The 12,527-nt window shown below is 43.4% G+C and overlaps 1 protein-coding gene and 1 pseudogene across 12 annotated transcripts in view; one reads left to right on the forward strand and one right to left on the reverse strand.

Moving 5' to 3' along the window:
• Vps13b (vacuolar protein sorting 13 homolog B) overlaps positions 1-12,527 on the forward strand; it is a 570,082-nt gene that overhangs the window by 200,935 nt on the left and 356,620 nt on the right. The window lies entirely within an intron of this gene.
• Atmin-ps2 (ATM interactor, pseudogene 2) lies at positions 3,055-7,871 on the reverse strand (annotated as a pseudogene).

The raw sequence follows: 12,527 nt of genomic DNA on the forward strand, positions 1-12,527 counted from the left end.
TTTCTCCACATCCTCGCCAGCATCTGCTGTCACCTGAGTTTTTTTTGTTAACCATTCTGACTGGTGTGAGGTGGGATCTCAGGGTTGTTTTGATTTGCATTTCCTCAATGACTGAGGTTGTTGAACATTTCTTTAGGTCCTTTTTGGACATTTGATAATCCTCAGCGGATAATCTTTTGTTTAGCTCTGTACCCCATTTTTTAATAGGGTGATTTGGCTCTCTGGAGTCTAACTTCTTAAGTTCTTTGTATATTTTGGATATTAGCCCTCTATTGGATGTAGGATTGGTAAAGATCTTTTCCCAATCTGTTGGTTGCCCTTTTGTCCTAATGACAGTGTCTTTTGCTTTACAAAAGCTTTGCAGTTTTATGAGGTCCCATTTGTCAATTCTTGATCTTAGAGCATAAGCCCTTGGTGTTGTGTTCAGGAAATTTTCCCCAGTGCCAATGTGTTCGAGACTCTTCCCCACTTTTTCTTCTGTTAGTTTGAGTGTATCTGGTTTGATATGGAGGTCTTTGATTCACTTGGACTTAAGCTTTGTACATGGTGATAAGAATGGATTGATTTGCATTCTTCTACATGCTGACCTCCAGTTGAACCAGCACCATTTGTTGAAAATGCTCTCTTTCTTCCATTGGTTGGTTTTAGCTCCTTTGTCAAAGATCAAATGGCTATAGATGTGTGGGTTCATTTCTGGCTCTTCAAATCTGTTCCACTCATCTACCTGTTTGTCTTTGTACCAATACCATACAGTTTTTATGGCTATTGCTCTGTAATACTGCTTGAAGTCAGGGATGGTGATTCCCCCAGAAGTTCTTTTATTGTTGAGTATAGTTTTTGCTATCCTGGCTTTTTTGTTATTCCAAATGAATTTGCAAATTGCTCTTTCTATCTCTATAAAGAATTGAGTAGGAATTTTGATGGGGATTGCATTGAATCTGTAGATTGCTTTTGGCAAAATGGCCATCTTTACTATATTAATCCTGCCAATCCATGAGCATGGAAGATCTTTCCATCTTCTGAGATCTTCCTCAATTTCTTTCTTCGGAGATTTGAAGTTCTTGTCATACAGATCTTTGACTTGCTTGGGTAAAGTCACATCGAGGTATTTTATATTATTTGGGACTATCATGAAGAGTATCAGTTCCTTAATTTCTTTCTCAGCCTGTTTATCCTTTGAGTATAGGAAGGCTACTGATTCGAGTTAATTTTATACCTGACACTTTGCTGAAGTTGTTTATCAGGTTAAGTAGTTCTCTGGTGGAACTTTTGGGGTCGCTTAAGTACAGTAATATATCATTTGCAAATAGCGATATTTTGACTTCTTCCTTTCCAATTTGTATCCCTTTGACCTCCTTTCGCTGTCTGATTGTTCTGGCTAGGACTTCAAGTACTATATTGATTAAGTAGGGAGAGAGTGGGCAGCCTTGTCCATTCCTTGATTTTAGTGGGAGTGCTTCAAGTTTCTCTGCATTTAGTTTGATGTTAGCAATTGGTTTGCTGCATATTGCTTTTACTATGTTTAGATATGGGCCTTTAATTCCTGATCTTTCCAGGACTTTTATCATGAAGGGGTGTTGAATTTTGTCAAATGGTTTCTCAGCATCTAATGAAATGATCTTGTGGTTCTGTTCTTTCAGTTTCTTTATGTAGTGGATTGCATTGATGGATTTTAGTTTATTAAACCATCCCTGCATCCCTGGGATGAATCATACTTGATCATGATGGATGATCAATTTGATGTATTCTTGGATTCTGTTTGCAAGAATTTTATTGAGCATTTTTGCATCAATATTCATAAGGGAAATTGGTCTGAAGTTCTTTTTCTTCTTTGGGTTTTTGTGTGGTTTTGGTATAAGAGTAATTGTGGCTTCATAGAAGGAATTTAGTAGTGCTCTGTCTGGTTCAATTTTGTGGAATAGTTTGGACAGTATTGGTATGAGGTCTTCTATAAAAGTCTGATAGAATTCTGCACTGAACCCGTCTGAACCTGGGCTCTTTCTGGTTGGGAGACTTTTAATGACTGTTTCTATTTCCTTAGGAGTTATGGGGTGGTTTAGATGGTTTATCTGTTCTTGATTTAACTTTGGTCCCTGGTATCTGTCTAGAAAATTGTCCATTTCCTCCAGATTTTCCAGTCTTGTTGAATATAGGCTTTCACAGCAGGATCTTATGATTTTTTGAATTTCTTCAGATTCTGTTGTTATGCCTCCCTTTTCATTTCTGATTTCCTTAATTCGGATACAATCTCTGTGATCTCTGTTTAACCTGGCTAAGGGTTTATCTGTCTTGTTGATCTTCTCAGAGAACTAGCTCCTGCTTTTGTTGATTCTTTGTATAGTTCTTTTCTTTTCTACTTGGTTGATTTCAGCTCTGAGTTTGATTATTTACTGCCTTCTACTCCCCTTGGGTTTATTTATTTCTTTTTGTTCTAGAGCTTTAATGTGTGCTGCCAAGCTGCTGACACATGCTCTCTCCTGTTTCTTTTTGCAGGCACTCAGCGCTATGAGTTTTCCTCTTAGCACAGCTTTCATTGTGTCTCATAAGTTTGGGAATGTTGTACCTTCATTTTCATTAAATTCTAAGAAGTCTTTAATTTCTTTCTTTATTTCTTTCTTGACCAAGTTGTCATTGAGTAGAGCATTGTTCAACTTCCATGTATATGTGGACTTTCTGTCTTCTTGTTGTTATTGAAGACCAGTCTTATTGTGTGGTGATCTGATAGAGCGCATGGTATCATTTCTATCTTTCTGTATCTGTTGAGTCCTGCTTTGTTACCGATTATATGGTCAATTTTGGAGAATGTTCCATCAGGTGCCAAAAGAAGGTATGTCCTTTTGTTTTAGGATGGAATGTTCTGTAAATGTCTGTTAAATCCAATCGGTTCATGACTTCTGTTAGCTTCTTTACGTCCCTATTTAATTTACGTTTCCATGATCTGTCCAGTGATAAGAGTGGGGTCTTGAAATCTCCTTCTGTTATTGTGTGAGGTGCAATATGTGCTTTGAGCTTTAGTAAGGATTCTTTTTTTTTTTTTTTTTTTTTTTTGGTGTAGAATTCTCTTTAATCACTGAATTTATGTTTACAACCTTAGGGGAGTTCAGGTAACTAAGGTTTGGTGGGAACAGTTCTTGCACATGAAGGACAATTACATGCTCCATTCTTTTTCCTGTAACTATATATAAAGACACATTGCCACAGACACAAAAACTTAAAGCCATAGATCACTGCACTTCTATTTACAAAGAACCACGAGCACACATGCAGCTCTCCCGGGACCGGAGGGCTTAAACAGGGCTTGAGCGTTAAGGCAGCGACAATTCCAACACAACAGAAAATCTAAGTTAAGGCTTTATGTCTCTTCTGAAACTCACATTCACAGACGACTGTGACCAAAACCACGGTTTAGCTCCTGGGTTGCACTCCTCTGCCGGGTGTGTTATTAGCCCATTACCAAGTCCTTTGCATCGGGTGAATGGGACAGGACGGCAGCAATACCAATTTATTTAATGAGTCATCACCAGCCCCCTTAGGTTTTATTTTGAAGGTTCAGCTTGTGGCAGCACAAACCTATGCTACAGAAAGAACAGGGATTTCCAAGCTAGACTGAAAGGGTCCCCAGGCTGTGCTCATTCTGATTTGCCTCCGAGTTGGGCAACAGCTATGAATCCATGATCTACTTAGCACAGAGAGCCCCCCAAGGCATGCTAGACCTCACTCTCCACTCAGAATGAGAGTGTTTTATCTATTGGAGCAGTTAGTCTCCAGACTTTTTCCTCTTTAAAGAATGTATCCTAACAGGCTCTAGGTTAGCATACTACTGATGGATCTATTCTACAGTTGCTAGTCTCAAGGTACACATCATCTGTTTGCCTGAGCGAAGGAAAAGATGGGGGTGGATGGAAGGAAAGACTCTGAGGGCCCTGCTCCTCCTATCAAGGTTCGAAGTGCAGCATACTGACAGGGGGCTGGGCAGAAATGTCTTTTCCTCATCCCACATTTTCCTTTTTAATCCTTAGAGGGTCTCTGAGTACATTACAGTCGGGTAGGCCCACGGTCTCCTGTGGAGCAGGAAGGATGTTTGTGGGGTGGTGATGTAAAGTGTGTATTTGCATATAACTTCCCCCAAACCCGAAGCATTCAGAAACATATTTTGCTTTTGCTTGCTATGAGGTCATTGGTAGCTGCTAGCTTCTGGGTAATATTAGGATGGGGACAAGTCACAGGGGAGACCAAGGCATAACTAATGACTGAAAGGTTGGGATATTTACAGCTTCATCCCTACCCCCCAACGCAACTGGGAAGGGTAACACTCAAGGTTAAGTTGATCACTAATGGTTTAAGTTAACTCTCTACCCACACAACGAAGGAGCCATTAACCCTGCAAGACTGGGTTTGGAAGGTTTCTGCAAGGAACCACACAGACGTGGTTGGTGTTGTGCCTAGAGAAGCCATGGACGTACTCTGCCCCCTTTCTACCCAGTCTAACCCTTCACAGAAACGGTATCCCTGAGTTCTAGCAAATCAACCGAGCACAAAGAGTGGGGAGTCACAGGAACCCCAATTTATAGAGAGCTAGAAGCTCTGGGGTCAACCAGTAACTACCATCTAGCCCCTGTGTAATTACAGCTGGCTACTGTCTGTCACGTGGCAATCCCACAGATTTGGTCACAGAGATCTTTTTGATCAACACTATCAAGAGAGAAGAGAAAAGCTTTTCCAGGAAGCAGGATCAGCCCAAGATAAAAAAACAACAACAAAAAAAAGACGATGGGTTTCCACAGTGCACATCTCCATAGGCTGGATGCCTTCCTCTTACTAAACTGTTATTTACACTAAGTGCTCGCTGTTCCCACAATGGCCGGTCACCTCACAGAGAGAAGGATGGCACACAAAGCTGCCAGCAGTCACAGCTTGGGAGAGAAGAGACAGCAGAGACTAAAAACTGTCATAAAAGCTAAAGACAGCTATGGCTTCCCCTGGTGCTTCCAAGTCAGAGGGACGTGACAAGGCAAGGTGGTGGCATCTCAGGAGTCAGCAGCCACACAAGCGTTGTCTGAGCGTTTGAGGTGCCATTTAAGTGTGCCGTTCCTCAGTTAAAGCAGTTGCAAAGCTTGCACCCTACTGCCTGGTAAGCTAGGCTTTAACTAGACAGGTCTAAGTTTTACAGTGTAAAATAGAATGGCTACACAGGAGCAGACGCAGGCGACACTTAGAGCAACACTTTACACTTTATAATACACTCACATTTGCACACCAATCTTGTGTTCACGAGTACAAAACACCAAGAACTGCAGAGAACCCAAACAGCTGCCCCACTGACTGCACCCCAGTCCATGCCGCTGTCCCTGTCCCCATGTTCTAAGCCCACAAGGAGTGGGGTGCCTGGTTGCACTTTCAGAAGCTGGAGACAGCATGCAGCTCTGCGCATGTCTGGGTTTCCACAGAACTGAACTGGGACTCCATCGTATTCCAGGCCAAATCAGCTAGAAGGAAGTCATCCATTGCTGTCTGAGTCTCGTTGCTGGTGAGGAACAAGTTCCCCAGGGGCTCGAAGCCAGAACTCATGGTCTGTGTTTCTGTGCTGCTCAGCTGGACCTTGCTCTCCAGCGTGGGTGCATGTCGAGCTGGGGAGGCCCCTTCCGTTTGGGTTTCTGTGTCAGAGGAGTCGGTGCTCATGGAGAAACTAGAGTGTCTCAGGATGCTGCCCAGGGGCAGGTGAGGACTGCTGTCCAGGAAGAAGTTCAAGTCTGTCTGGGTCTGTGTGTCAAACATCTCGAGGCCCAGGAAACCCAAACCTGCCCTGAGCCCATAGGGCTGTGTGCAGAGATCGGACAGGAAGAGGTCAGTCTGTGTCTCGATGTCCAGGGACTCCAAGACGGGCTCAGTGCTCATGGAGCTGAGTTCACTCTCCTCAGTCTGAGTCTGGATATTTGAGGCTGAGAGGAACTCTTCAATATCAAAATCAATCCCGGAGTTCTGCGCTGAACCTGATGGGAGCTGGGCGTCAGGCCCGGGGTTTGTGTCAGACAAGAGACTCCGGTTATCCAGCGTTTGGCCTGGCAGATTACTGGACAAGATGTTTTCTAGGTCACTCAGTAGATCTATGGTTTGGGTCTGGTTATCGGTCATGTTTTGTGAAGGAAGCATGCTGTTCTGGGCACTGAAGTTTAACACGGGCGTAGACTTTTCCATGACTTGGCTTAGGATCTTGGGGTCACTCTGAGGTACCAGACTGTGAGTTACTGTCTCTGCAACTAAACTGCTACTCATGATGTTGTCGCTGGGCACACCATATGACGAATGGACGCCTTAAAAAATGTCCCCACACAGCCCAGGGTGGCCTACCGGCACTGGGTCATCTGTGCGGTTTTGTATCCTACAGGTTTGGGTTTCTCTGGAGACCCCACTGGGCTGGAAACAGGCGTCTAGAAACGCATCTGTCTGGGCAGCTATGGATGAAGTGACCTTAGAGCTGGGCACCAACGTCTGGGTGTGGACACTAACAGGAAGGGACACTTGAGAATCAAAGGACAGGTCAGTCTGAGAACACGATGACACAGAGGAGTCGGGGCCAAGCCACTGAGCAGAGGGTATCAAGTTGGCTGAGGCATATGACAGGTCTGTCTGCACGTTGGCTGAGGAAATGCTGTTCTTCTGACACACACTCCCGCCCTCTTGCAAAGGACGACACAGACTTTTGCCCAAGTTCACCTGAACACCTGTATTCATTGGCTCGACAACAGGACTGATAATTTTTGAGAGAGGTAGGCTCTCCTTCAGAGAGCAGGCCTCTGAATCCAGGCTGAGGATCAAGGTTCCTACTGATAAGGGTACTAAGTGCACAGCACCCGCTGCAGAACTGTGATCCACACCTAACACCACGGGCTGGGCCGAGGAGTCCGCTGTAGGCACAAAGACAGGCACAGGGGAAAACTGCATGACTGGGAGTTTAACCAGAGCCACCTTGGGCTTTGGTAGAAGCAGCTTCTGGGGGCACCTGGGAGGCGTTGGGAAGCTCTGCTTTTTGGTGTGGGAGCTACAAGAGTCTTCAAGGGAGGCTGCTAGCTTCACTTCCGAAGCACGTGGCTCATGGGCATCTTGGCGAGGGGCTGGTTGGTCACCCAGTGGTCCAATGGTTTTAGTGGACAGCGTTTGGCTTTCTATCTTCCTTTTTTTACTAGGTGGGTCTCTGTGTTCTGCAGGGATCTCGTGGCCAGTCCGGTAGATATGAGACTGCAGTGCGGTTCTGCTGGCATAGGGACAGCCACACGTACACTGGAAGGTCTTGCCACAATCTTCCTCGTGTCTTCTCAGGTCCCACTCGGTGCCATAGGAGTTACTGCACTTACTGCACTTGTGCTTCTTCTCCGCATGCATTTTCATAAAGTGCTGTTTAACCAGAGAAAACTGAGAAAATGGTCTGTCAGGGCCTCGAGGGCATCCTTTGATTGGACAACAGTAGAATTTCGGTACAGTTTTCAAATCTTTTCTTATTGTTGGATTTACTATGCCATCCTGCAGTCGGTGGCTCTTGACTAGGTGCATGTTGAGCGCAGGACTGTTGGGCAGGATCTTGCCGCAGCCGCGCACAGTGCACAGAATATTGGTGCGCACAGCCCGGGACAGCTCGCCACAGACGGCTGGATCAGCTCCCGGGCCGGTGGCACCGGGGCCGCGGCCCGAGCCCTGGCCAGTCGCGGTCGACTGCCTTGCAGTCGCGACTCCGACGGCCTCCACGGGCTTGAGGCGGCGGCGGCTCCCCGCGTGCTCGCCGGCGTGACCGGGACACCCGGGGACGGACCCGCAGACTCAGCCGCCGCCGCCTCCGTGGCCGCCATGGCTCCCGCACGGCCGCCAGGCCCCTCTCCGTAAGGATTCTTTTTGAATGTAGGTGCCCTTGTATTTGGAGCATAGATATGTAGGATTGAGAGTTCATCTTGGAGGATTTTTCCTTGGATGAATATGAAGTGTCCTTCCTTGTCTTTTTTAATGACTCTCGTTTGAAAGTCAATTTTATTTGATATTAGAATGGCAACTCTAGCTTGTTTCTTCGGGTCATTTGCTAGGAAATTTTTTTCTAGCCATTTACTCTGAGGTAGTGTCTGTCTTTGTGTCTGAAGTGTGTTTCCTGCATGCAGCAAAATGCTGGGTCCTCTTTACGTATCCAGTCTGTTAGTCTATGTCTTTTTATTGGGGTATTGAGTCTGTTGATGTTGCGAGATATTAAGGAATAGTGATTGTCGCTTCCTGTTATTTTCGTTGTTAGAGGCAGAATTATGTTTGTTTGTCTCCCTTTCGGTTTCATTGCAAGTAAATTATATTCTTGCTTTCTGTAGCATGTAGTTTCTCTCCTTGTGTTGGAGTTTCCCATCTATAATCCTTTGTAGGGCTGGATTTGTGGAAAGATATTGTATAAATTTGGTTTTGTCATGGAATATCTTGGTTTCTCCATCTATGTTAATTGAAATTTTGCTGAATATAGTAACCTGGGCTGGCATTTCTGTTCTCTTAGGATCTATATGACATCTGTCCAGGATCTTCTGGCTTTCATAGTCTCTGGTGAGAAGTCTGGTGTAATTCTTAATGTTCTGCCTTTACGTGTCACTTGATCTTTTTCCCTTACTGCTTTTAATATTCTTTCTTTGTTTTGTGCATTAGGTGTTTTAAGTATTATGTAACAGGAGCAATTTCACTTCTGGTCCAATTTATTTGGAGTTCTGTAGGCTTCTTGTATGTTTATGGGCATCTTTTTCTTTAGGTTAGGGAAGTTTTCTTCTATAATTTTGTTGAATATATTTACTGGCCCCTTAAGTTGGGAGTCTTCACTCTCTTCTATATCTATTATCCTTAGGTTTGCTCTTCTCATTGTGTCCTGGATTTCCTGTATGTTTTGGGCTAGGAGCTTTTTGCATTTTACATTATCTTTGACAGTTGTTTTGATGTTTTCTATGGTATCTTCTGCCCCTGAGATTCTCTCTTCTCTCTCTTGTATCCTGTTGGTGATGCTTGTGTTATGGCTCCTTGTCTCTTCCTTTGGTTTTCTATATCCAGGGTTGTTTCTGTTTTTGCTTTCTTTATTGTTTCTATTTCTAGTTATCAATTCGTTCACCTCTTTGGTTGTGTTTTCCTGTAATTCTTTCAGGGATTTTTGTGTTTCCTCTCTAAGGGCTTCTACTTGTTTACTTGTGTTTTCCCGCATTTCTCTATTGGAGTTCTTTATGTCCTTCTTAAAGTCTTCCATCATTATCAAAAAATATGATTTTAAATCTAAATCTTGCTTTTCTGGCATGTTTGGATATCCAGTATTTTCTTTGGTGGGAGAACTGGGCTCTGATGACACCAAGTAGTCTTGGTTTCTGTTGCTTAGATTCCTGCACTTGCCTCTAGCCATTGGGTTGTCTCTGGTGTTTGCTTGTCTTGCTGTTTCTGAGAGTGACTTGGCCCTGCTGTAGTCCTCCATGTCAGCACTCCTGTAGAACTGTTTTCCTGTTTTCTTTCAGCCTTTCCTGAGAACAGGTGCTCTGTTCTCAGCTGTGGCAGCACTCCTTGGGACTGTCTTCCAGTCTAGGAATGGGCTGGAATCAAAGGGTCCTGCCCCTGATTGCTTGTGTAGGTACTTGTACCCAGTGGACACAGTTCTCACTATGCGATTCCCTCTTGGGTCTATACTCTGGGCAGAGGGTGTTCTCCTCTGACTTCTCAGGAGTATCCTCATTTCTGAGGTTCCAGCTCTCTCCTCCACGGGATTTAGGTGTATGGAGCTCTTTTGCTGGATCAGTTCTGTCCTGGGTGAAGGCCAGAATTTCAGGTATTGGTGGCTGTCTGTTCCTATGTCCCTCTATCCAGAGGCACTGTGCAGTTTCCCCTTGGACCAGGGACGTGGTCTGTGGTGTCACCCTTCGGCAGAGGTGGCAGTCTACTCTTCGGCCTCAGGTTTTGTGCACTCCTGGGTGGTCTGCTCTCTTTCTCACGGGATTTGGGTCCAGAGAACTATCTCTCATTTTAAGTGAAGGTTTCTGTGTATTTTACTTATGGTAACAGTTCTTGTAAATTGCATAATTTAGTTCTTTTGGCGGTCATATTTATGATTTGTTGTTTTTATTCATTAAAAGATATAATTTTGCAATATTCTATTTGAGGTTTTTTTTTTAATTTTCCTGTGATGTACAAATGCTACTTAGTAGGAGAAAAATGAATCCTTTAATTATGAAAGATTAAAATATTAATCTGTGTAATCCAGGGAGCATTTTTTTTCTTGGTTTGGTGCTAGGGATGAAACCCACAGTCTTATGATGCTGTACACAAGTTCTACCACATTCACCACTGCATTTAGAGGTTTTTCAATTCGTTTATCTTAGTTTAATTTCCATGTCCCTTGGTCTTGTTTTATTCTTCATTTTATCACATAGTACAGAATAGTGGACTGCCTGCAAGACACCAAGCTTATAAAGCTCTTGTCACTTAAAGTATCCCCCTCTCTAGAATACGTCATGTATGTGAGGCTATCAGAGAGTCCTTAGAGGTCAGTTTCAGTGATTTCTATGTGTCCAGTATGACATGAGGACAAAAGCGATGCTTCTTCTGAGCAGAGTGTGAGTGTGAAGGAGGAGCAGGTAAATGGAGCCAGCCACACACGAGCCAGGCAGAGCAGGGAAGCTCATGTTTACCTAAATATCTGATCAGAGACAGAGAAGAAAGAATCATGGCAGTGGGTTTTCTGGGCTGAAGTTAATTGTATTCTAGACTTTGGCAAATTTAGAACCCAGTTCCTAAAAAGATTTTGTCTAGAACCCTCAGTACTTTGGTCGTTGAGACTCATCTGAAAGAGAACTGTTATGAACAGATGGGATTTGAGAACTCGTGCTGCAGTGGAGCGTTAGTGCGGGTGTCAGAGAGCCTCCAGAAGTATTGTTACCTGTATCAAAGCATGCAGGTTTAATTTGCAAAGGGATGGTGTTCTTTGTTGTTGGGTGTTCTTGTTACTGTGACTTTTGTTTACCTTTGCCATTTCATCATGTCATCTGGAATTTACTTTTGCTTTCTTATTTTTAGAAACACCCGCTTTAATCTTTAATATGGTTATGATTATTTGGCTGCCTGATTATTTTCTCAGGTATATAAATGATGGGCAGGGATTGGTGGATTTGTTAGGTTACCGATTCTTGGTACAAAGGTGGCCTAGAGCGCAATTCTCACGCCTTAGTGTCCCTAGTGTTGGACTTACAGGCGTGTACCTCCATGCTTAAGTATTTAAAGTATTAAATATGTGTGAAATGTAATTAACATAATATTAAGCATATTGTTATAATTAGATACACAAATAAATGCATTTTCACACTTTCAGGGTTTTTCTTGGGGTAGCTTCCCATTTACCTTACTTTTTCTGTTTGCCTGATTTGTGGAAGTTTTTCATCAGTGTGAGACTCACACTGGGTGACACTGCAGCCCGCAGCATCTGCCTGTTTGTAGGAAACACCAGGCTCACCGTAGCTCTCACCCTTGCTTTCCCCAGCTCTACTTTCCTTCTCAGTCGTGGCTAAAGCCCAGTATTTGATGATTCTTTTCCATGAAGTTCAGAATTGATCTTTGATCCTACAGCGATTTTTTTCCCATAGTATGGCGGGCTTGTGTTGGACGTCACTGGCAGTAACGTCAGCCTGCACTTCACCAAATAAAGTGACAGCACAGCTTCATCGTCCACCTCTGCACTGCTGTGCCCCGTAGAGATCCTAATGCTGTCCAACTTTCTCCAGCTTTCTAAATACGCTCTGACTGTTACTTCATCAGATAAACAGAAGTCTCAAAATATCTTCCAAAATTGGGCTGTCCAAGTGAATTATTGATTAATAGTTATGTCCCCACCCTCAGTAACTTGGGAATTTTAAATTTGATTTTTCCCTTATAATCTTTGTTAACCTATAGCTTTTTAGGTTTGAATAAAAAATTCTCTGCTTTCATCTGAAAATACTATAGGGGAAATTCTAGAAATAAATAATTTATAAGCTTTAATTGTTATTGCAGAATAATCATTCTGTTCTTTACTTTTGTTAACCTATTAGTATATAAATTAATCTTTACTGTATGAATTATATTTATAGGAAAAAAAGTAGTTCCATTGTTTCTCAGTACCCTTGAGCAATTGTTGGTTCCAGAAACCAAAGTGTGTTGATCCTTGAGTTCCTATGTGCAGTGACCTTGTTTCTACCAAACCTATTCATACCCTGCCATACTCTTGATATCAGTATAATCAGTGCCTAATGCCTAAATGCAAATGCTGGGTAGAGCTGTTCCACTTTATAGTGTAGGGTATAGGGACATGGGAAAAGAGCCCTACATGTTTAATAGAGTGGCATTCTGCCCTAAGTGTGCCTAATCCCCATTCGGCTAACCTCACAGAGCAGGAACTCACATAGGCCAGGCTGGTTCTCTATGCTGTGGAGGAAATCCTCTAGTACTATTGTATAATAGTCCCTGAGTATAAATGGGGATTACTTACATATAAGAAAAAGCAGGCAAAGAAACGA

Source organism: Rattus norvegicus, chromosome 7 (genome assembly GCF_021556685.1).
Source record: "Rattus norvegicus strain SHRSP/BbbUtx chromosome 7, alternate assembly SHRSP_T2T, whole genome shotgun sequence".
In the NCBI taxonomy this organism is placed as follows: domain Eukaryota; kingdom Metazoa; phylum Chordata; class Mammalia; order Rodentia; family Muridae; genus Rattus; species Rattus norvegicus.